The 23,308-nt window shown below is 47.2% G+C and overlaps 1 pseudogene; it reads right to left on the bottom strand.

Annotated features, from left to right (window-relative positions):
• Window positions 1-21,447, bottom strand: part of LOC101434322 (thrombospondin type-1 domain-containing protein 1-like) — a 31,203-nt pseudogene extending 9,756 nt beyond the window's left edge.
• Window positions 21,448-23,308: the final 1,861 nt, after the last annotated feature.

Consider the following 23,308-nt stretch of genomic DNA (forward strand, 5'->3'; position numbering starts at 1 on the left):
AGCCCACAGACAGAATTTACATTCCCAAGGAGTGGAAAAAGAGGTTGAAGAGGAAAGAGAGAGCACTAGAAGAAATGACAGTTTTTATCCATATAAACACTCAACTGAGGCCACTTACCTTCAAAGTAGGAGTGTCTGTGGCACTTCCTTGCTTCTAATTCATAACATATGCATTTCTAGTTCCCATACAGTATTAAAGAACTAAAGGCCAGAACATGGAAGAGTACATTTCCTCAAAAAAATGGGTGCTAATTCCAGGTTGCTGATCCTTGCAGGAAGTCAGATTGGCCCATACATGAAGCAAAGTACTAACGACAGGGAGCTTCCTGTGAGTCAGATCAAGCTCCTGCTACTCCCTTCACTACCTGGGGCGTGTCCCTTACACTCTCAATGACCCAGTCCCCATCAGTCATGCGGAGATAATGGTGTAATACTTTACATATGTGTAAATTCTCAAGTTCTGAACCCAGCAGACAATCACTACCTTGAGCACTCATTGTAAGGTTTAAATGAGATCATGTAATTAAAGTGCTGGCACACAGCAAGTGGTCAATAAAGACTGATATTATTGGCACCAAGTGCAATGAATGTCCCACGATAATGAAAGAGGTTGTTGATGTGGGAGGAGTGGGGTGAGGGGGTGGGGGGTATATGGAGACCTCTTTTATTTTTGAATGTAACTTTTTTTTAAAAAAGAAAAAGAAAAAAATTGAAAAAAGAAAGAATAGAAGCCAGTGGCAAGTGATTGTTAAATTTGTTTTGGAGTTACAAAACTCAGGCTGGAATAAATTTTTGTAAAACTTTATTCCAACTTCAAAAGATCAAATAACTGACCAAAGGTAACTTAACAAATTATGGAAGCATTACATTAAAAAATCCTGTCCAGGCACATTGATCTTATTTAATCCTAAAAACAAGCTCAATTGTTTCTCCAGGGTTCAGAAAGATAAAGAAATGAGCACAGACTGGTTAAAGGAATGGCCAAGGTCTCCTTGTTAATGAAGGAAATGAAAATAAAATGCTAGATCATATTCACATCTCATAAAACTAAATCGCATATTCTTTTCTTGGGGGAGGGGGGCAACGAAATATCTTAACATAATATGCCATCCCAGGAATTAAAGGCAAGGTATATCTGAAGGAAGCGATACCCGAGGGAGGATGATAGAAAGTGAAGGGGACTGATAGAGGAAATGACAGAGAAGAGAGCCTCAGGAAACAGACGAGCTGTCACTGAGAAAAAGTGGATTCACGGTAAAGCACGCAAGGGGAGCGGGCAGCCTTAGGCTGGCAGGCGCGGCCTGGGGGTGAGGCTGCAACAGGAAAAGGAGGCCAGAACCTTTCTGGGGTGTTGGGAGGAAGGGGACAAGGCCGGTGGCACTGCTGGAAAGAGGAAAACGGGAGAAGACTTTCGATGGCCCCAGGCGGAAGCCAGCTGAGATGGTGCCAGGCGCCTGTGGTTTTAGCTCAAAGGTGCCGTGACAGCCAAACCCGGAGACGCGCCTAACTCGTCCCCAAGGGACGAGGAACTAGGGTGGTCGTTCCGTCTGGAATTGGAGAGGGGCCGAAAGCAGGACTCGGCGGAAGCCCTTCGCCTAGAGGCCGAGGCCTGCACGGCCGTGCTGAGGTGGGGCCCATGTGTGTGTTGGGGGGCTGCACGGCCGTGCTGAGGTGGGGCCCGTGTGTGTGTTGGGGGGCTGGAGAGCAGGGGCTGGTCAGGACCGTGGCCGTCGGGGAGGGAAGGGAACCGCCCACGGCTGCAGGACGCCTGGCAGGCCGCCCCCACATCCGCAGGGCCAGCTTTGACACATTTGCACCTCTAGGAAGGGCCTTGAGGCGCCTGGGGGAGGCAAGGCCAGCCTGGGGGGGGGGGGAGGTGAGAAAAAACCTCCCCTCCTTCCTCCCAGGCCTGGCTGAGAACCCACCGGGCCCATCCACAGGATTAGGTGGACTGCTGGCCCCTGTGGCAAAGCACTGTCTGCATAGTACCTCAGGCTTCTCTGGGTGACGGGGAGAAAAATGAAAGAAAACTGTTTCCCACAGCTTGGCTTGGGGGTGGGGAAACCTGAGGGAGAAACAACTAAAAAAGGGAAGAAATTATCGTCTCCCCCATTTTTGTGTTTTTAAAATAATTTAATATAGCTGGCTCTTTAACGTACGTAGCCCTACTTCCCTGCCATTTCCCTATCTTCTTCATTTTGTGAGGCCCCGTCGCCACATTAACGTGTTCTCCAAGTTACTGCTGGCTCATGCAGGGGGAGCCAGAGCCTGAGATGGCTTCTCTGAGGAGAAAGTCACGCAGCGAGGAAGACCTACCGTCGCACTCCTCCAGGGAACACGGGGAGGTCTCCGAGGACATGCCCGGGCAGCTGGGTCTGGACAGGAAGGACGTGAGGCACACTCGGCCACGACACCATCACTACACGTGGTGCTACACTGGCTCCAAGGCTGCCACAGTCCCCACGTTTCTGCAAGGACACAAGTCATTGCAGGCGTGCCCCTGGGGCCGTTAGCTATACGGCTGGCCGGGCCGTTAGCGAGTTTAGCTAGACAGCTTTCGCCTTGGTGAGGCAAACTTCTTGAATGGGTTGTGAGTGATGACGGGGCCCCGGTACCACACAGCCAGGTTAAACACACAGTAACCACCCTGGAGACACAGGCTTGTGGCGCAGGTCTGGTTTATTGGGGAAGGGGCACAGCTTATATAGGCAGGGGTGGGGGCTTAGGGTGCCGTGTCAATTACAGATGGGCTAAGGGGATTGGGATAATATGAAGCAGCAACTTGATGGGATGAGGTAGTTTTGAAGTTGGCGCGCGTGGGCTTCTCTGGCGGGAAGCTGGCCAGGAAGAAGGAAGGTGCCTTTTGTGATAGCCATTGTGTATGCTTAGCAGCCATTCTGGCTACATGTTGTTTTCCAGCAAGCTTACCAACAGTCATGCTTTCAGGGCTCACTCACTCGAGAACCAATGTTTAACTGTACCCAAATGATGAGGGGAAATGCCAATCTCAGGCCTTGGAAAGTAAATAAGCAAAAATTCCCCCCACGATGGTCAAGCTAGAAAAGGAGTCACTCCTACAACAAGAAAAAGCTGGGTAAACCACAAGCCATAACCTTTCCAGAACTTCGGTCTCAAGGCCACCAACTAGTCTGAAATCTAAGGTAAGACAGGCTCCTCTGAGGAAAGACAGGACATAAGCCCTGGTTTGCCTGGGGCAGATACAAGGAACCATCCAAGCTGGTGAGAAGACTTCGGTTGAAATTTTTAATGATTGCTAACAGCCTGGTGTGGGCTAGCATGGAATACAGAACCCTGGGAGCCACAGACACAAAGAGAACTGGACCCACTTCAGGGTCCTCTCCAGAGATCTCACCCAAAGCTCCCAGAAGGGATGAGGACTGGTTAGACAGGAGATGCCTTCCTCGTGGTGAAGGCAGGAGGAGGGAAGGAGCAGCCCTGCTGGAAAGACACATGCTTCACCCAGATTCTTCTCCCCAGGTTCCCCTGAAAAACAAAAGCCTTAAACCACTGGGAGAAGGGCAGGAAATCCTGTCACCCTAAGAGCCTCAGTGAAGACCCACTGCTGCTAGGAATAGGAAAAGAAAAGGCCCTCCACACTTTGGGAAGAGCAGAAAAATATCCTAGGCTCAGGGTATTAGAGATCTTCTATCACCAGGGAGGGGCAGGATCCATCAAGAAGCCATAGCTGAGACCCAGGGACACAGAACTGGTGAGACCAAGGCTGAATCGGAACTCAGAGAAGCCTCTTCCACTTCCTACCCCACGGCCAGCAAACACCAAGGACCAAAGAGCAACAATGTACTGTTGGGGGGGGGGGGAGAGGGAGAGAGAGATAGAGAGAGATGGGAAGCTCTCTGTTGTACAAGAGGAAACCTGAAGATTACAGAAACACTGGGAAACCCTCTGGTAGTCCATTCCCTACTCTAAAATCAAAGAAGGGTAGAAAAATGTAAAGTCTGTGGTTCCCGAAGGGTAGCCAGAACAGAAGCGACACCGAAACCCAGCTCAACACCAGACTAGCCTGACTTAATCCCCATACTCAAAGTCTAGCAGAAGTAAGGTGTGTCCCACATAAACACCACTTACTCAGCATCTGTAGGCCTAGCCAAGAGGTTCCCTTTTCAACCAAACATTACCAACACACAAAGCACCATTCCACTAAGAGACAAGGCCATTAAGAAACCACACTAAGATATGACTCAATCCTGGAATCCTCAGAGTGAATTTATAACTATGATCATTTATGTTAATCATATGCTAAAGGTATAAGTGGAAATTGTGAACAATGATCATGAACAGATGGGAAATTTCAGCAGTTGAAAACTAAAGAGTCAGATGGAAATGCTAGAAATTTAAAAAAAACATAACAGAGATGAAGAATATCTTCTACAGGCTCATGTGTAGATTCGAGACAGGTGAGGACAGAAACAAATTTGAATATAGGTCAACAGAAATCACCAAAACTGAAACCCAAAGAAGAAAAAATAGGCAGGTAAAACATAATACTCAAGAGCTGTGGGACAACATGAAAAGATGTAATTGGAACCCCAAAGGAAAAAGAGACAGACAAATATCTGAGGAGATAATGTTAAAGAATTTTCCAAAATAATGAAAGACATCAAATCTCAGAAAACACCAACCAGGAAAAATACAGAACAAAACAAAAAGAAAACCTTAGGCACATCATAGTCAAACTGCTGCAAAACAAAAACAAACAAAATCTTTAAGGCTGGTGGGGGGGCGGGGAGTAATGTGTGCAGAAACACATCACATAGAAAAGAATAAAGATAAGAATTCAGCAGACTTGCCAGTTTCAAAACTGAAGGAGACAGGGAGTGGATGTGACTCAAGCAACTGGGCACCTGTTTCCCACATGGGAGGTACCAGATTCCATTTCTGATGTCTCCTAAAGAAGATGAGCAGACATCACAACAAGCAGACACCACAACCAGCAAGATACCACAACTGGTAGACTCCACAACCAGCAGATATCTCAACCAGCAGACCCACAGACACCCTAACCAGCAGCTGCTGCAATGGCCACAACAAGTAGGAACCACAACAAGCAGACACCACAACCAGCAGATGCTGCAACCAGCAGGGAGTGGAAGTGGCTCAAATGGTCGGGCACTCACCTCCCACATGGGAGGGCACAGGTTCAGTTCCTGGTGCCTCCTAAAGAAGATGAGCAGACTAAGAAGGCATCTCAGGGGAAGGTGGGGGGGCTTAAAAAACAAACAAACAAACAAAAAAACCAATGCAATTGTTAAAAAAAAAAAACTGGAGAAATAAACACTTTCAGACCAAAAAAAGGAAAAAAAAAGCTGACAGAATTCGTTACCAGAAGTCATTCACCTCAAGAAATGTTTAAGAGAAAACCTTCAGGCAGTGGCAACATACCAGACAAAAAATCTTGGATATATACAAAGAAATGAAGAGTGCAGGAAATGGCAACTTTTCTTACTTTAAAATGCTCTAAAATATAATTGGCAGTCTAACCAAACAGTACCAGTGTACTATAGGTTTATGACTTATATAAAGGTAAAATCGATGACTACAATCGCATAAAGAATGGAACTGGAATGAATTCAGAATGTGCTGTTAAAAGGTCATTACAGGGAGTGGATGTGGCTCAGTGGTTGAGCACTGGCTTCCCACATATGAGGTCCAGGGTTCAATCCCCATCCCTGGTCCCTCAAAAAAAATTAAAATTAAAATTAAAAAAAAGATCATTACATATAAAGAGATACTACAACTCAACAATAAAAAGACAAACTACCTGGTTAAAAAATGGGCAACAGACTTGCAAAGACATTTGTCCAAAGAAGAAATACAAATGGCAAAAAAACCATGAAAAGATGTTCAACATCACTAATGATTAGGGAAATGCAAATTAAAACTACAATGAGATATTATTTCACATCTATTAGATATGGCCATTATTAAAAAGACATAAAACTCAAAGTGTTGGAGAGGATGTGGAGAGATAGGAACACTTACCCACTGCTGGTGGAATGTAGAATGGTACAGCCACTGTGGAGGACTTTTGGCAATTTCCTAAGGAAATTGAATATCAACTTGCCCTGGGACCCAGCCATACCATTACTAGGTATATACTCAGAAAAACTGAGGTCAGTGACGCAAACAGGTATCTGCACAATGGCATTCACAACAGCGTTATTCATGATTGCCAAAAGATAGAAATGACCCAACCCAGGTGTCCATTCACCAATGAATGGATAAACAAATAGTGGTGTACACACAGGATGGACTACTATGCAGCAATAAGAAGAAATGAAGTCGTGAGGCAGCATATGACAACAAGGATGACCTGGGAGGACATTATGTCAAGTGAAGCAAGCCAGACACAAAAGAACAAATACTGTATGATTGCCCTATTATGAAGTAAATACATTGTATAAATTCATGAAGTTAATAATCAGAATATAGGTCACCAAAAAGAATGAAGGTAGAGAATGGAAAGCTGTGGGCAATCTGTGCATAATTGTTTAAAAACGTTGTAAATCTTTGGAAGTTAATAGAAATGGTGAAAGCACATCATAGTGTTGGTAACTAGTAGAGCTATTATATGGGTATGATATTTTTGAAAGGGAAAGTTATGTATACTACTAGAAGGAAAGCTAAAAAATGTAACATGGGACTGTATAATACAGTAAAACCTCATGTGAAATACAAATATGGGTGTTATTGTACATACAATATTGTTTTTACAAAATATAAATACAAATTTTTAAAATGCTAAAAAAGAGAGAGAGAATGACAATTAAAGGTAATACGTGATCCTGGACTGGATCTAATAATGGAGCAGAAAATGCCCAAAAGGACATTACTAGAATAACTGAAAAAAATTGGAAAATAGACTTTATGTTTTTATTAATATTAAATTTCTTGAACTGGATAACTGTACTTAATGTGGTTATATAGTCAGTGTTATTGTTCCGAGGAAATACACATGGAAGTATTAAGTGTTCAGTGAACAGGATGTGTACAACTACTCACAAATGCTTAGAAAATAGATACACAGATGATAGAAAGATGATAGACAGATGATGGATAGAAAGAGAGACAATATAACAAATATGTCAAAATGTTAAAGGTTAGTAAATTTTGTTATCAGAGTAGCAGCTCTATTGGAATTCTATGTATTGGTTTTGTATCATTTTTGCAACTCTCCTGTGTGTTTGAAATTGTTTGAAAATTTAAATTTAAAGAAAAAAGATCATTACATTACATGTGAAGAAATATATCATTTGAAAGTAGACTGAGAGTAATTAAAGATGTATATTATAAACTTTAGGATGATCACTAAAAGTTGTTTAAATTATAAATAAAAAACCAAGAGTGGAGATGAAGTAGACCACAAAAAAAAAAAAAAACAGTCACTTAATCTAAAAGAAGGCAGGAAAAGGAGGAGGAAGAAACAAAGAACAGATGGAACAAATATATAATTAACAGGATGGCAGATTTTAATCCAACCATATAATGATTACATTACATATAAATAAAAATAATCTAAACACATCAATTAAAAGGCAGAGATTGTCAGATTAGATTTAAAAAAAACAAAGACCCAACTATATGATGTTTAAATAAAGCCAACTTTAAATATAAAGACATAAATAGATTAAAAGTAAAAAGACGAAAGAAAATATACCTTGCAAACATAATCAAAAGAAAACTGAAGTGGCTATATAAATATCAGGCAAAATGGGTTGCAGAATAAGAAATATTATGAGGGATAAAGAGGCGCATTTCATAATGATAAAGGGGTCAATTCAACAAGAAGCCTTAACCCTAAATGGGGCCACACTGAACACCAGAACTTCAAAATACATAACCTTCCTAGAACAGTCATTCTTGACTTACAAATGCAAACCTCTCTTCCAGATAGATATGGAATCACTGCCTGATGAGAGTAACTGAATAGTCCCCTATAAAGACCGACCCTAATCCCTTCTCTATCAGCACCCATCGAACCTGGAGACCCATCAGGTAATGCCAACACTAGTCACCAGAACACCCACTGCATAAAAGTCTCTTCCCATCCCACCTCCTCTAGGGCAGCCCAGGGTATATGAAGCACTGCACAAACCTAAGGGGGACGTGTTGGGTTGATGTGTTCTCAGGTCAGCCAAGTGGTGCAATATTTGGGGTGAGTCATGGAATATAGGTTCTTTGCATCAATCAAGTCTCCAGAGATTTCACAAGAGTGGGAGCATTACAAACCAGTATCCTGGACCAACATCAGCTGAGGTGTGGTCATGATGCTCCAGCCAGAGGTCCAACGGAACACAATGTTGGTTCTGTGCCTCCCAACTCACACTGCAGCTCCTCACGCTGCAGAACCAAGAGCTGGCTTTGTCCTCGAGGTTTCTGGGCTGCTCAGATACTAAGCCCCCGGTGCTTGCAAAGCTTCAGGAATCTCCTAATTCAAGTCCTCTGAGTGAAAGTAGTGATTTACTTTTGAAAAATCTACTTGGAATCCCACTACTCTGAAACCTAATTTGAAAATTAAGTCCACAAACAGTTTATCTTCCCCTTGTGCTCATATTTAAGACCACAAAATACAGAATTATGAATACTATGAAACTTTTTGTTATGCTTTCTTAATTCTTCTTTTATTTTATGAAAATATAATTTATTTAATACATAAAGTCATTTGTTATAGACTAAAAACAAAAATTACATTAGTTGGGAATCAGAAAAATATCAGGTTTATAAAAGCATGAATATTAATGTTAAAAATCTCGCTTTAAGGAAAGCAGCTATGGCTGAATCAGTTGGGCTCCTGTCTATCATACAGGAGGCCCTGAGTTTGCATCTGGGGCCTCCTTGTGCAGGCAGGCTCACCTGCACACTGCAGAAAGCTGCCAACCTGAGCACAGCAGAGTGCTGCCAGGTCTGCAAAGTGCCACGGAGAGCCGACTCAGCAAGGTGATGCAACAAAAAGAGAGACAAGGAAAAAACAACACAGAAGAGTGCACAGCAAATGGACATAGAGAGCAGACAACAAGCCACAAGGAGGGGAGGGGAAATAAATAAAAATGCATACAAGGGAAGTGGACTTGGCTCAATGGATAGAGCATCTACCTACCACATGGGAGGTCCACGGTTCAAACCCTGGGCCCCCTTGACCCATGTAGAGCTGGCCCATGTGCAGTGCTGATGTGCACAAGGAGTGCCCTGCCACACAGGGGTGTCCCCCGTGTAGGGGAGCCCCACGTGCAAGGAATGTGCCCCATAAAGAGAGCTGCCCAGTGCAAAAGAAAGTTCAGCCTGCCCAGGAATGGCGCTGCACACACAGAGCTGACACAACAAGATGACACAACAAAAGAGATACAGATTCCAAGGCCACTGACAAGAATAGAAGCAGACACAGAAGAACACACAGTGAATGAACACAGAGAGCAGACAACTAGGGCAAGGCAGGGCAGGGAGCAGCAGGGTGGAGGGGAGAGAAATAAAAAATAAATCTTAAAAAAATGCATACAGACACAGAAGAACACACAGCAGATGGACACAGAGAACAGATAGCACGCAAAAAACTGTGAGGGGAGGGCTAAGAAATAAAAAATTAAAATTAAAAATCTCATTTGAAAATGTTAGATACTGGGGAATGGATGTAGCTCTAATGGTTGAACGTCTGCTTCCTATGTACAAGATCCTGGTTCAATCCCTGGTACCTGCTAAAAACAAACATACATACATACATATAGTGCCTTTTCCCTAGGAAATAAAGTCACGAGTCATGGCTAGTCCAATAATCAATAAAAATTTTTAACTACATTTTTATACCTCTCTATCTCTAAATCAAATTAAATCACTTTAATTCTATAGGAAATCACTCAGATAAAGCAATGAATAAAGTCAATCAGGCAAATAAAAAATGCCTTAAGGAACTCTATTTGCTCTCTAAAGATCTCTGCCAGTAACTTGGAGGAAAATAGTTGGCTAAATGGGAACTCATTAACTATAGCTCACATGCTAGAAACAAGATACAGATGACCAATATGCCAAACAGTCTTACTTCATGAATAAAAGAGGCTTTTTGCTCTGTTTTGTCCTGTTCACATGTCCAAGCATGGACTCACATCACACGACAAACCGGTGTGGCCAGGCTGAATGTCTTTCAGGCCACTATGGAGGGTATTAATTCTGGATGAACAAAACTGGTCTGGAATGTGAAAGGGGATATTTTTCTCACCCCTAAGACTATATGAAGGGATAACAGCCTACGCAATATTTGAGTCTGCAAGACACTTTGCTTAAGAGACCAAGATAACTAAACAAAACACGCTAATAAGAAAACTCTATAGATGTGATGCTAAAAGTAGCAGGAGGAACAAAGGCATCTGAGAGAAACAGCTCCAACTTCTTTTTCAGAAAACAAGGCTCACTTATTTTGAACCAATCACGCTTCTGCCTTGGCCAGTGGTCTCCAAAGTGGGCTTTGTGTCTTTCAAGAGGGGCGAGGTCACTCAGATGAAACACTGAGATGGGGAATGAGAATATTAAAAAATTTTTAATCTAAAAGCTTTGTATTAAGATTGATCCTTGGTTGTAAGGGAAGCAGTCTAGAAGAGCATAAAAGCAGCCTCGGGAGCCAGGCTACCTGGGTCTGTGTTCTGGCTGTACCCCTTAAACACCCTGACCTTATTTCCACACGCCTGTATTACCTCGACTTCATAGGGTTCTCAGGAACAAATGGGCTAATGGTCATAAAGCAATTCGGCCAGTGCCTGGTGCCCCGTAATCCCTGTGTACACACCCCCTGTCCTCAGGATGTCAGATGCCCACATGCCACAGTCATGCCCTAAAGGAACCCAAAGGCCGAGTGGGAGCTCCGCTATGTGGAAGGGTTTGCTGGTTCTTCACTTTCAGAGAACCGTGGAGGGTGTCACAGTGTCCACGGGTCTGATTATACTAATTTTCAGACTGTATATTCTTCCTTGAAGTAAACTGACTCACAAAATGAGTTAACTTTTTAAGTGGCTTAAAAAGATTTGGGCAAAACAAAACACAGATTGCAAAATCTTGCAGCAAGAGGATAACAGGGTGGCCGTATGCCTTGTATACCACCCTTGGTAAAAGTTCTGTTCTGTCACATTATGAAGTAAAGACAAGACTGTCTAATCCAGGGGTCCTTAACTAGAGGGTCTGTGGAAAGACTGTAGGGGGTCCATGAGCTTGAATGGGAAAAAATCAATTTATTATCTTTATTTTCTCTGACCTCTGATTTTGAGTGTCATGAAACTACCTGCTGCTACATTCTGAGAAGGGGCCCCTGGTTTTCACCCGACTGGGACAGGGGTTCACGGAACAGAAAAGGTTAAGAATCCCCAGCCTAATTAGACAAAAAGAAAACAGCCAAAATTTTTAAATGGTTAAGACAACTAAGGAATATGCATTTATACCTACTCTCATTAATTCTCAGCTTCACCTCAAGTGCATATTTTGCTTTGAGATACAGCATCCATAACCCCTTATCTGAAACCCTTGAGGCAGAAGTGTTCAGAATTTAAAAATTTTCAGACTTTTAAAAGTTATTACAGTGCCTGTGCTATATACTACCATTCCCCCAGTGAAATCTCAGGCATATGCCCATAATCAAACAAATTAACCTTACCACAGAGAAAATATGAATATTCACACTAAGGAGGATAAACACCATAAAGTCATTTTTGTAACATTTATTATATATTTGATATAAATTATTATTTACCTATCTTAAGGTCCTAAGACATATTTAGAATAAGAAAAAATACATAAACCAAGTCATTCCATTAAAAAAAAAAGGAATTGAGCGAGTGAGTGACACACAAGTGAACTCACAATCATGGTGAGCTCAGGGAGGTGCCTGAACGGTGCCATTTGGCAAGAGCCTTTACTGGTCAGAGCTGTCTATTTCAACGGCAGATGAAAAGAAGGGAAGGCAGCTGGGTCATAAATTTATATACTGAAAACACGGGAGGGCACCGAGGTTCCTGTCTCTAGTGTAAGTTTCATTCATCGGCCAAACAGAGGCAAAGCCAATGTGTGTCTGTGAAAGCCAGGGTGAGCTTTGGGCACCTGCAGGTTCCTACTTACTCTTTCAGTCCCGCCATCTGGCTTGTGTCCCGCTGCTGCTGCATGGGTAGCCCCTGACCACCTGGGCAAAATGCAGAGTAACCCCCACTCTGTCCCTTTCTAGAGTCTAACCCCTGCTGTGGCCATGGAAGCTGCTCTGAAAAAAATCCAGCCATCAGACATGCATGGGAAGAGCCTGTGGGAAGTCCAGCAGCTTTGGGTGGACTCCTGCCCCCAAATGCCTTGAATCTAATGGCCTAAATGTCTGTACTTCCCTTGGTTTGCTTCCATTAAATTCAGCTGATTAAAATTTTTCCCCCTTAACAAGGATCTACTTTTAAAAAGATGAGCCTATCTTGGATGATCAGATTAGTGCAAACACTTTTTCTACTAATACCTAGCTGAGACCAACTGCACCCCAGTTCAACTTTTCAATTCAATAGGTAAGTTTTGAGCACCTGCAAATGTGCCAGGCATACTACATCAGACAAATAAAGGCCATTAATGGCTTCACAGCAACACGAGTCAGGGTTGCCACCAAATGCGCTCCCCCAATCCGCGGGAGAGAGGTGCCCAGGGAGAAGATGGTAAGCAGTTACGCAAGTGCAAAGTGCCTTGAAAAAGGAAGTGAAGGATGCTCTGCCAGCTCAGGGCAAGGAAATTCGACCCATCACAGGCTGAGGAAAGTTACCCACGTGGAGATGAGTTAATGCTGAGCATGGGAGGGAGGACAGCATCCCAGCCTAAGGCCGCGAGGATGCCTGGGAGGTGGGCAGTTAACCACGGAGGCCCTGGCTCAGGGACAGGCTGTGGACTCGCATCCTCATGTCACATGAGTTGGCTGCGAGCATTGTAAACAGTCCCTCTGGCTGCAGTGAGAGAAGCAAGTGGACAGAGGGGACCAGTTAGGGATCCGCTGCCAGAGTCCAGGCAAGGGATGATGGAGGCTTAAACCAAGGGGTGCCAGCAAAAGAGAAAAGTGTAGAGACCCTGACACCAGGAGACATAATCTACAGGAAGCAGTGGTTTATTTCTGCAGGAGGGAAGGAGAGAGGAGGAGGAGATTCCAGTTTGAGCAAATGGGATGAGTGGTGGGGTCATAAACTGAGGAGCAGGATTAGGGGACACGGTGAGGAGGTTCAGGCCAGGCATATTGCTTGTGAGGTGCCTGGGAGACATCTGAGGGGCGCAGCTGCGTACAACCTCATGGGTGCAGGTAAGGGCTGCGGACAGATGTCGACCTGGGGTCAGCAGCATCAAGAGAGTAACTGGGGCCAGAAAGGTAGATGGGGTGACAATTGTGACAGACTGAGGGTGGGCAAGCCCCGTGTCCTTAAAGCTAAGCCATCCTGTGGCTGGAAACCCATCGTGGGTGGGGCCTTTTGAGTAGCTCACCCCCTGAGGGCCTCTGATTAGACTGCATGGCCCACAGTGGGTCTTAATCCTCTCACTGGAGTCTTTTATAAACAAGGAATAAAAAAGTCACAGACAGAAGAACACCAGCAGACACAGGTGCCTCCAGAAGTTAAAACCAGTTAGCCCTGGAGAAAGAAAAGCCATGGGCAGAGCAGGCCCCAGGTGGGGCAGAGGGGCTGGGATGAGAGGAGGCCACACCGACTTGTCACCCACAGTGGCAACTCAGAAGAAAGCATCCCTGGTGGCGCCTTGAGGTGGACACCCTCATGGCCTCAGAACTGTGAGCTTTTAACCAAATGCATTCCCCATCCTAAAAGCCAACCCAATTCGGGCATACTGCTCCCAGCAGCGTTTAGCAAACAGAATAGCTGCCAAGCATGGGAAGTGTGGTACAGGACACGATAGAGCCCAACACTTCCGGGATGGGACCAGGGACCACAGAGAGAAGGCCAGGGGTGGAGGCAAACAAGGCAGGTGCGGTTCTGCAGAAGCAAGAGGTGGCTGTGTCTGGAGACCACGGCCAGGGAAGACCAGGACTGCAGAGTGTGGCTGTGGGGACCTGGAAGGCACCGGCAGATGCCTTGGTGAGGATCTTTCCAGGGGAGGGACAGGAGGCAGAGTGGGTTTGGAATGGGTTGAGAGGGGAATGTGAGATGAGGTGAACCTCCAAGTGTAAGAAACTTTCAAAACACTGGAAAGACAGAGTGATTTGTGGGGGAGAATGTGGGGGGGAGGAGAGCTGCTGTTTTGTTTTTAGATAAGAGAATTAAAAGCACTTCCATGCTACTTGGGAACTGCACTGAAGGTGGTTACCTAAGTGAATATCCTTGTCTTAGGAAATATACATGGAACTATTAAATGTTCAATGAGCATGATGTATACAAACTATTCTTAAATGTGTATAAAATTAAGAGATACACAGAAGGATAGAGTGATCCAGCAAAATGTGGCAAGACATTAAGAAATGGTGGATCTGAGACCTGGACAGGAACGTGGTAGAGTTCTCTGTATGGGGTCATGTTATTTTTGCAAATGTCCTGTAAATTTGAAATTATTTCCAAATAAAAAGTTGGGGGAAAAAAACCACTTCAATGCTGATAGGAACAATCCAAAGTAGGAGGGAGAGAGAAGGCAGAGGGGGCTAACGATTAAGAGAAGAGCCCAAAAATGAGAGGGGCCGACCCTAAATTAGAGGAACAACACCTCCCCCTCATGACAGGGGAGGAGGAGGAAAGTCCCATGCCTGTGGAGCTGCAATGTTTTGGCAGGAGGGTGAGTGAGGGAATGCCCACCAGATGGCTTCCAGGAGGTGAGGCCAACTCAAGAGTTTAACAGGAGGCTGGTGGAAGTGGACTTGGCCCAGTGGTTAGGGCATCCGCCTACCACATGGGTGGGCCACGGTTCAAACTCTGGGCCTCCTTGACCCATGTGGAGCTGGCCCATGTGCAGTGCTAATGCACGCAAGGAGTGCCCTGCCACACAGGGGTGTCCCCCATGTAGGGGAGCCCCATGTGCAAGGAGCGTGGCCCATAAGGAGAGCCATCCAGCGTGAAAGAAAGTTCAGCCTGCCCAGGAATGGTGCCGCACACACGGAGAGCTGACACAATAAGATGATGCAGCAACAACAGAAAAGAGACAAAGATTCCTGGTGCCACTGACAAGGATAGAAGCAGACACAGAAGAACACATAGTGAATGGACACAGACAGCAGACAACTGGGGCAGAGGTGGAGGGAAGGGGAGAGAAATTAATGAAAATTTTTAAAAAACAGGCCTGGAGTGAAGTCTGCAGGAGCCGTTGTGCAGAGGGGGAGCACAGGCCGGCCAGGACCCCGCTTTAGGCTGAGCTGAGTGTGGAGGCGTGAGGCAGCCAGACAGGCACCCCCTGCCTGGGGGGACCTTCTCCAGCAACCTCAGTGGCCTGGGTGGAACGGGCGGGGGATGCACGGCTGGGCTCATGCAGAGCTGGGGGCATCAGCAGCAGACAGGGTGACGCAGTTTAGGATCTTGGTAGGAGAGTGGGTAGAGGGCCTGGGTGGAATGGGCAGGGGATGGATGGCTGGACTCATGCAGAGCTGGGGGCATCAGCAGCACAACAGGGTGACGCAGTTTAGGATCTTGGTAGGAGAGTGGGTAGAGGGCCTGGGTGGAATGGGCAGGGGATGGATGGCTGGACTCATGCAGAGCTGGGGGCATCAGCAGCACGACAGGGTGACGCAGTTTAGGATCTTGGTAGGAGAGTGGGTAGAGGGACGGGCCGAGGGATCTAAGCCAAATACAGAGGAAAGTGCAGGTCGTCAGACGACGGATGGACAGAGGGTTGAGGGGGTACGTTTGGAGCAGATATCACATGGAGTTACAGGCAAACATAGCCAGAGGCTTGGGGCAGTAAGGGGGCACTGGGCTTGGGGAGGCTGAGGAAAGCAGCATGTCTGGGAACCAGAAAATCTCAGCTAAATTAGACCACTTGCCAAGACCAGGCTTGCACCCAGGAAATGGAAAAGAAAGGCACTTACACTTTGTGATTCAGTAGGGCATGCACACACAGAATCTGGAGAAGTTTTAGTTAAATTGCTTTGAAGTCTCACTAAAGAGGCTCAATTCCTGTAATGAATGACTGAGGAGGGAAGAGACGTGCTCGGCCAGAGGAAGCCAGAAGTTACGAAATCCAAGGAGGCGAAGCTTCCCTGTGGGATTTAGCTTCGACATCCAATCATTCCTGCCACAGACTTGCCATATGATGTAATATATGTTTTTAATCTAATGTAACAATAGTTAACTTTTACCAGGTACTTCCAATATACCAGGCACTGTGCTAAGAACTTTACAGTCTATCTGACTCAATCCCTACAATTCTCTGTACTTTTATCTCCATTTTACTGATGGGTAAACTGAGAACCAGAGAGGTTAAGTGGCAAGCACAGTCTCTACCAGGACTCTGAATTTTCACATCAAGATGATAACCAGGACATTATGAAGAGTGAACCATACAAATAATAAGACAGTTCAAGAGAAAATTACATTCATCTAAATTCTCAATAATTTTGATGATACAACACCAATTTGATATTGTATATCAATACCAACCTATATTTCTCTGAATGAGCATGCACTCTTTCTCCTTTGCAGAAAAATGGCTTTGGCTTGAAATGCCGAAGTCAATGCAGTATTTATTCTTCCCCACGTCAAAGAGCGTGCAGTTAAAGATGGCAGTCCTCTCTCCCGGCCTCAGGCTGCTCTCTGCCAGCCACATGGGCTTCTCCCCAGGATGCCACGGCGCCTCCTTGAAGACGGCCACCGCTCCCTGCACAGCGACACACGGGGGTGGCACCACCTCCACCTCCACCGCAGACTCACACCAGAGCTCCCGTGCCATCACCAGCCGGTACCCGAACTTCCGGGCCAGGTCGATGGGGCCCACTGTTGTCGATCCCCGCCCGGTTGGGGCGGGCTGCCTGTCCGCGAGGTAAGTGACGACGGAGCCCCGGAATCACACAGCCGGGTTGAACACACAGTAACCACTCCGGAGACGCAGGCTCGTGGCGCAGGTCTGGTTTACTGGGGAAGTGATACAGCTTATATAGGAGGGGTAAGGGCTTAGGGTGACGTGGCAATTACAGAGAGGCTAGGGGACTGGGGTAATTTGAAGCAGCTGTTGATTGGAGGAGGCAGGTTTGAAGCTGGCGCCCGTGGGTTTTTCTGGCGGGAAGGTGGTGAGGAAGGAGGGCGGTGCCGTTTGCCATAGCCATTAGCATGCTCAGCGGCCATTTTGGCTAGATGTTACTTGCTGGCAAGCTCACCAACACCCGCGGCGGTAATGACCGAGCTGTGCCCAGGAGCCACAGCACCGCAGTGACCGAGGCTGCCGGGCCCACCGGGGCGCAGCGACCTCCACCCACTGGCTCTGAGAGAGCGCTGTCCTCTGGGTGCACCTCGTCTCCAGCAGCTGGCCCTGCCGAGCGCTCGCCCCAGGAAGGCTGCTGCAGAGGGTGACGTCCACCTCGATGCCGGGCCTGTCCCCGGGGAACAGGCACAGCAGCTGTGGTGTAAAAAGCCCCACCCACAAGGCGCCTCCCGCGGCCTGGGATGTCCGGTTCAGGTCCACGTGAAAGACGGGCCACTCCACCTGGAGAAAGGCGCTTTTCTCCCCCCGGGGCACAGGGGGGGCGGCTGGCCGTGGCGTCTGGGGACATGGTGAACCAGTAGTCCCCGGCCTCCTTGAAGTGGAAGCACTCAAACTCGGGCATCCCCTGCGCCTGGATGGCCAGGAGGGGCTTGGTGGCGACAGTCCGGTTGGTGCTGGCCTCCACCAGCAGGACGGAGATGTTCCACAGTGTCCCGTTTGCCCCATCGACGTACTGGAAGGCCACGGACACCGAGCTGTTGCTGAGCGCAACATGGCCTGGCTCTCCCAGGGGTAGGTACTCAGCGTCTCCGAGAACTGAAACGAGATGGTCAGATCTGGTGTTGAGAAACGAGGAGTGGAACAGTGCCATCGGATAACACCGACGAAGACAGCGTTTCAGACACGAGAGAAGGTGGAGCTGAGCCAAGGTGGGTGTAAAATGGTGGTGAGGGTGGGCCTGGGAGCTGGACCCTGCACTGTCCCCATCTTAAAGGGGCTCTGTTCCTCCATCTTCACCTCTAGCGCTCATGTTTAAAATAATTCATTGTAAACACTTGGGGTTCAAAAGAATCAGAATAACAACTGATACTTCTCAAGACAAAAATCCCACCCCTCACATTTCTCATTTTAATCAGGTTCCAGTCCTTAGGGCTTTGAGAAAAATGGACATACAGGGAAGTGAGAGAAAGCTTGATTCAAATGACACAATGCACACTTCTCTAGATCACTTAAAAGGTGAGGTGCGACATTTACTTCAAAGCTTTTATTGTCTGATACTCAAGACAAATACTTGGGAATTTTTACATGCAAAGGAACCAGTGCCCCTTGGTTCATACAGAGCGGCAATTTGTAGACGGGTAAGCAATGTTGGCACTTCATTCTAACAGGCCAGCCGAGGGCTGGAGTGGGCTCTCAGAGACTGACCGGCTCTAAAATAACTAGTTTTGTTCTTGGAAGTTTTAGCCTCGCAAGTATCAGTCCACTGGGATAAATCATATCTTTTTAAAAAGATACCCACCAGAACAGTTGAAGTGAAAAGTGGAAAGAACACAACACACACAAGAATGCTTGTTTCTGCTTTGAACCCTATCCAAAGACACAGCCAAAGAGACAGAATTTGGCACTGTAGTCATCGGCCAGCCCACGGCTGATGTAAGAAACAGCTCTGGATTTAAAGCACTGCAGTGGGAGTGAGGCATTTTATCTTACTTTTTAAAAAGAGCTACAAAATTTAAAATGATACCTGAATCACTCATGCTGAACCCCTGAAGCTCCTTAAGAGCGCCCGCAGTTGCCAGGAGCATGGCTCTATTTTGTTGTTGTTCTTAAGCAGGCACCGGGGATTGAAGCTGGAACCTGGCAGACACAGGCAGGCGCTCCACACTGAGCTGCACCTGCTCCCAGGCCGCAGGTGAAACGGCACTGCCCACAGACCCGCCCCGGCCGCCTTCGTGAAGGGTCGTCAGCATGGGTACATGTAGAAGGCTCACGCTTACGTTCCTTCCGTACCTGCATTAGGTGCGCCACACTCACCGTAGTCACAGAGGACCACCAAGAGGAAGCTTGAAAAGTCTTTCAACATCTGTTTCATTCTGATCAGCGAAATCCCAGGTCTTTGGTCTCCTCATGTCCTTTCTCACATCCAAATCACGAATGTTTTTCAGGAACACCTGAAATTAGGAACCTCAGGTAACGAGGGCTCTGTCCCATGGGAGTCACAGACTAGGAATCATGACAGGACAAAACCGTTTGAAGGAGGTCAGCTTCCTAGAGTGTACCGACAGGAAAATGGGGAGGAAACAAACTCTCCCCGGGGAAATAATCTGCAGCCATGGACGCCCCGGCACTGCATTACAGCTCACCTGGTAAGGTCACCCGGTGTACTCAGCACCCAAAGACGACCTGTGCACAACACCACGTCTCTTACCTTTCATGCACATCCTTAAGTGTAGAGTTTGCTATTTGTGTCACGTCTGGAAAATATATTTTCACATTGTTTATCTGATGAATTTACAAAATTCGGCCAAACTTCTGGGTGGTTCTGTGCTGTGTAGACCAGCCCTCCCTGCCCTGCTTCTACAACTGAGCTTTCCAAATGTTCTCTTGCAAAACCGATGCACTGCCCGGACTGCGCCATCGCGCGTGTTTAGGCGCCGCATTCAACCCACCCAGCCATTTAAAGGAAAGGCCCGCAGAGCACTGCACCGCGGGGTGAACCAGGGGCCCTGCTGCCCCTTCTCTCCAGGGCCAGCTGAAGAGAAAACACATCAGTCACGACCATCCCCCAGTACCTGCTGCTGCTGGCGGCTGAGGAGATGGGCTCCAGGCAGCAGTCTTCCCGGGCCCCTTGGCGGGCAGGAGAGGCTGGGGCGGGCGGTTCAGTTACTGTGAGCAGAGGCTCCTGCTCTGTATTACACACTCGTAGACTAGACAAGACGCAAGGACATTTAAGGGGCGGTTTCCTCACACTCAAGTCGTGTAGACTTGGGGCTACCAAACAGTTTACTTAATGTTTACATTCCCTGACTGTCCCCCACTGTCCAGAAGTTATATAGTTTAATACGCAAATAGAGTGTTTTCCAAATAAATGTATGCCACATCCTCTCAGATAACAGAAAGGAGGAAAGGAGGGCTGACTGAAATAATCCAGAATTCAATGAAAAGGAAACTGGTGCGTTCCCATCAGCTTTCTTTCAGTATGAGTTGATTGAACAAAGGAAATACTGCACTTCCTCAAAGGGAAGCAGAGATTTGAAGTGTAATTATGTTGATCATTAGCATGGCTTTCACCCCACCCCCAACAACAAAAAATTCCATTTGCTGGAAGGGGTTGTGGATCTGAGGGAACCCTTCACGGGGTCACAGAGAGGGAAAGCTCTTCAAAGGCGGCTGGTGAGAACTTGGCACAAGGGGCTCTTACCTCTCGGGCACGGGTGGGGCTTTAGGGCTGTTAAAATGCTTCTTTACAGCCACTGATACTCGGCCACCAAAATAGGGAGACACAAGAGGCCCCCTAGATCCCAAAGGGTGGGCTTGCTTCTCCCCACTTACTTGCTCCCTCATGATAGCCACTTTTCAAAGAAGTCCCTAATCACAACTGATTGTGTGATCATCACACATTTTTCTTTCTCATGAAAATGAACACAGAATTGTGTTAAGATCTGTATTTAGGATAATTTATATGCTAAATGGAAATGTAATTATAAAATAAACCAGGATGCCACCTATAAATTATAATATGGATTTTGTTAACGTTTTCAGGCTTTCAAAGTTAAATGCGGACGTTTTACTAGTTTAACCCTGAATTGTAAGAAGTTAGAGCATCCCCCAGAACGGGATAGAATGCTGGGTAAATAACATTAGTTTGTTTTTTTTTAAGAAGAGGTCATACCTCTTCGATTTTTTTTTAACCTTGCTTACTTATTTGCTTCCCAAACGTTGTGCCCAATACCACAACGGGCCGTTTATGCTTGGCTTGAGAATCATTTTTAAGAAAACAAGAGCTTAGTTTAGGTATACTTTGTGCACATTTTTAAATACTCATATATAGCATTCATATACATAAAAACATTTATAAAAAAATTCTAAACGCCATCAGTTGGGGGGCGGGGAGTTGGGAAAATTCTTGACGGCCAAGGGCATCGCGCCAAGCTCGTAACCCTAATTTTGACGGAAACCAGCTAAAATAGATGCTTCTGCAACTCCCGGAGTGTCTTCACAGACGCAGAAAAAGAAGAACGTTTTGCGGTCATGTCCGTGGGATCAACAGCTAGTCAGGAATAAACGGGAAATCCTAACCCACGCACCGCTGCTCGTGGGCGCACACGCCGGCATTTGGAGGCGGCCGCTCGCGCGCAGGAGAGGCCGGGAGAGCGCGGCGCCCGCGCCCGGCACCCGGGCAGGCCGCAGTCAAGTTCAGGCTCGGAGCGGGCCCGCCCGCGTCGTCAGCGAGAGCAACGCAAACAGGGGCCGTTCCCAAATGCCTACACGCTGCTCGCACACACACCCCCCAAAAAGGAGGTTAGTCTTAGAAAGAAGCAAACCCCCGAAACGCAGAGCAACCCCAGACGCGCCTTGTCCAGGGTCCCAGGATCCTGCCCGCGCCCGGCTCGGAACCGCCGGGTCCCTCCAGCCCCGCGCGCGGGAGGCGGCGCCGAGCAGGTCGGCCCTCGGCGGAGGAGAGCCCCGCGACTCGTCCAGGGCGCCCGGGGCGCCGCCGGGGCGCGCTCACGGCTCGGTGCCTCGGGCTGCGGGGCCCACAGCGCCGCCGCGGGCTTCTCCTTACGTCGGTGTGCCGGGCGCCGGCGCCGCGCGCGGAGGGCGAGTCTGGGGGGCGGGCGGGCCGAGCATCCCGCGGCGCCCGACCGCGCCCCGCGCCCCGCCTCGCGCCCCGCCCCCCAGCTGGCCCGGCCCGCCCCGACGGCGCGGGGAGGGCGGCACGGAGGGCGGGGGCGCCCGGGGCGAGGTCCGCCGCCTGCCCCCCACCCCGGGAGCGCATCCTCTGCTCCCGCCCGCAGCGCGCCCGGCGCTGGACAGGAAGCCCGGCGGGGAGCGGGAGCGGCCGTCCAGGGCCCAGCTGGGAGGGGGCGCAGCGCCGGCAAGGCAAGCGCGTGCTGCCCCCACCCCAACACACCCCCCTGCCAGGCTGGTGCCGGGCGTCCCCAGGCCTCGTATGCAAGCACTTGTCACCATGTCATTCTTCTTAGAGGGCGATCACAAAAATAAGTCTTTGAAATGGCATACTCTCTAGGCTTTCCCCAAAAAACTTGTTTTCCCAAATGTCATTTAAAAGTTTCAAAGCAAAACAGGTAAAGTTCATCCACATTTTTCCTCCCCTGGAACCGGGATATTTAATTTAAATTAAAAATAACTAGACATTTTTAGAACTCTAGTCTGCAAGTGTTAAGGTTGTCTTTTTAAAAGAATACAAGAGGATAGAGGTCCATCTTGTTTAACAGCTGCACGCACTTGTTTTGGGGTACACTAATGTGTGATAAAATTTGTTTTCTTTTCCACAAAATATAACATTAAACAGACAAAACTATTTTGCTGTGCTGGAAATCAAAGCGCAGTGGGGCGCCTGGGGAGATGTGATTGGAAGAAGCCCAGTGGAACTTTCTGGAGTGACAGATATGTTGTATTGGCTGGAGTGTGAGTTACATGGGTTTACACAGTAGTAAAATTCATCCTGCTATGATCTGCACATCTTACTGTATATTTTGCCTCCGTTTTTAAAACTTAAAACATGTCTCCCCCTCATTTTGCATTTGCTGTGCTGGTCTTCCTTCAGAAGGCAGGGAGGACCAAGCCCCAAACCTCCCGCGTGGTAGGCAGGAACCAATCACTCGAGCCACTTCCACTTCCTGTCACTTCATCTTTTTAAAAACCAGCACCAGTATTCACTTATATGATAGCAGAGATGCCAGGTTTTCTATCTCGTCAAATGACCCACACCAGTAGTTCTAATTCCATCCAAAGTTTCAAAAAAAAGCTTTAAGATTATCATCCAATTTTCCAGAACTTAATTAGGAAAACTGTGTTTTTAGTTTTATAATCTTGAAATTATCTAGTCCAATATGCCATTCATCGAGGGAATTCTTCTTCAAACCCTTGCCCAAGTCCTGGGCATTTTCAGTTTTGCCAGCAAAAACTCAATGCA

This window comes from Dasypus novemcinctus, chromosome 15 (genome assembly GCF_030445035.2).
Source record: "Dasypus novemcinctus isolate mDasNov1 chromosome 15, mDasNov1.1.hap2, whole genome shotgun sequence".
NCBI lineage: Eukaryota > Metazoa > Chordata > Mammalia > Cingulata > Dasypodidae > Dasypus > Dasypus novemcinctus.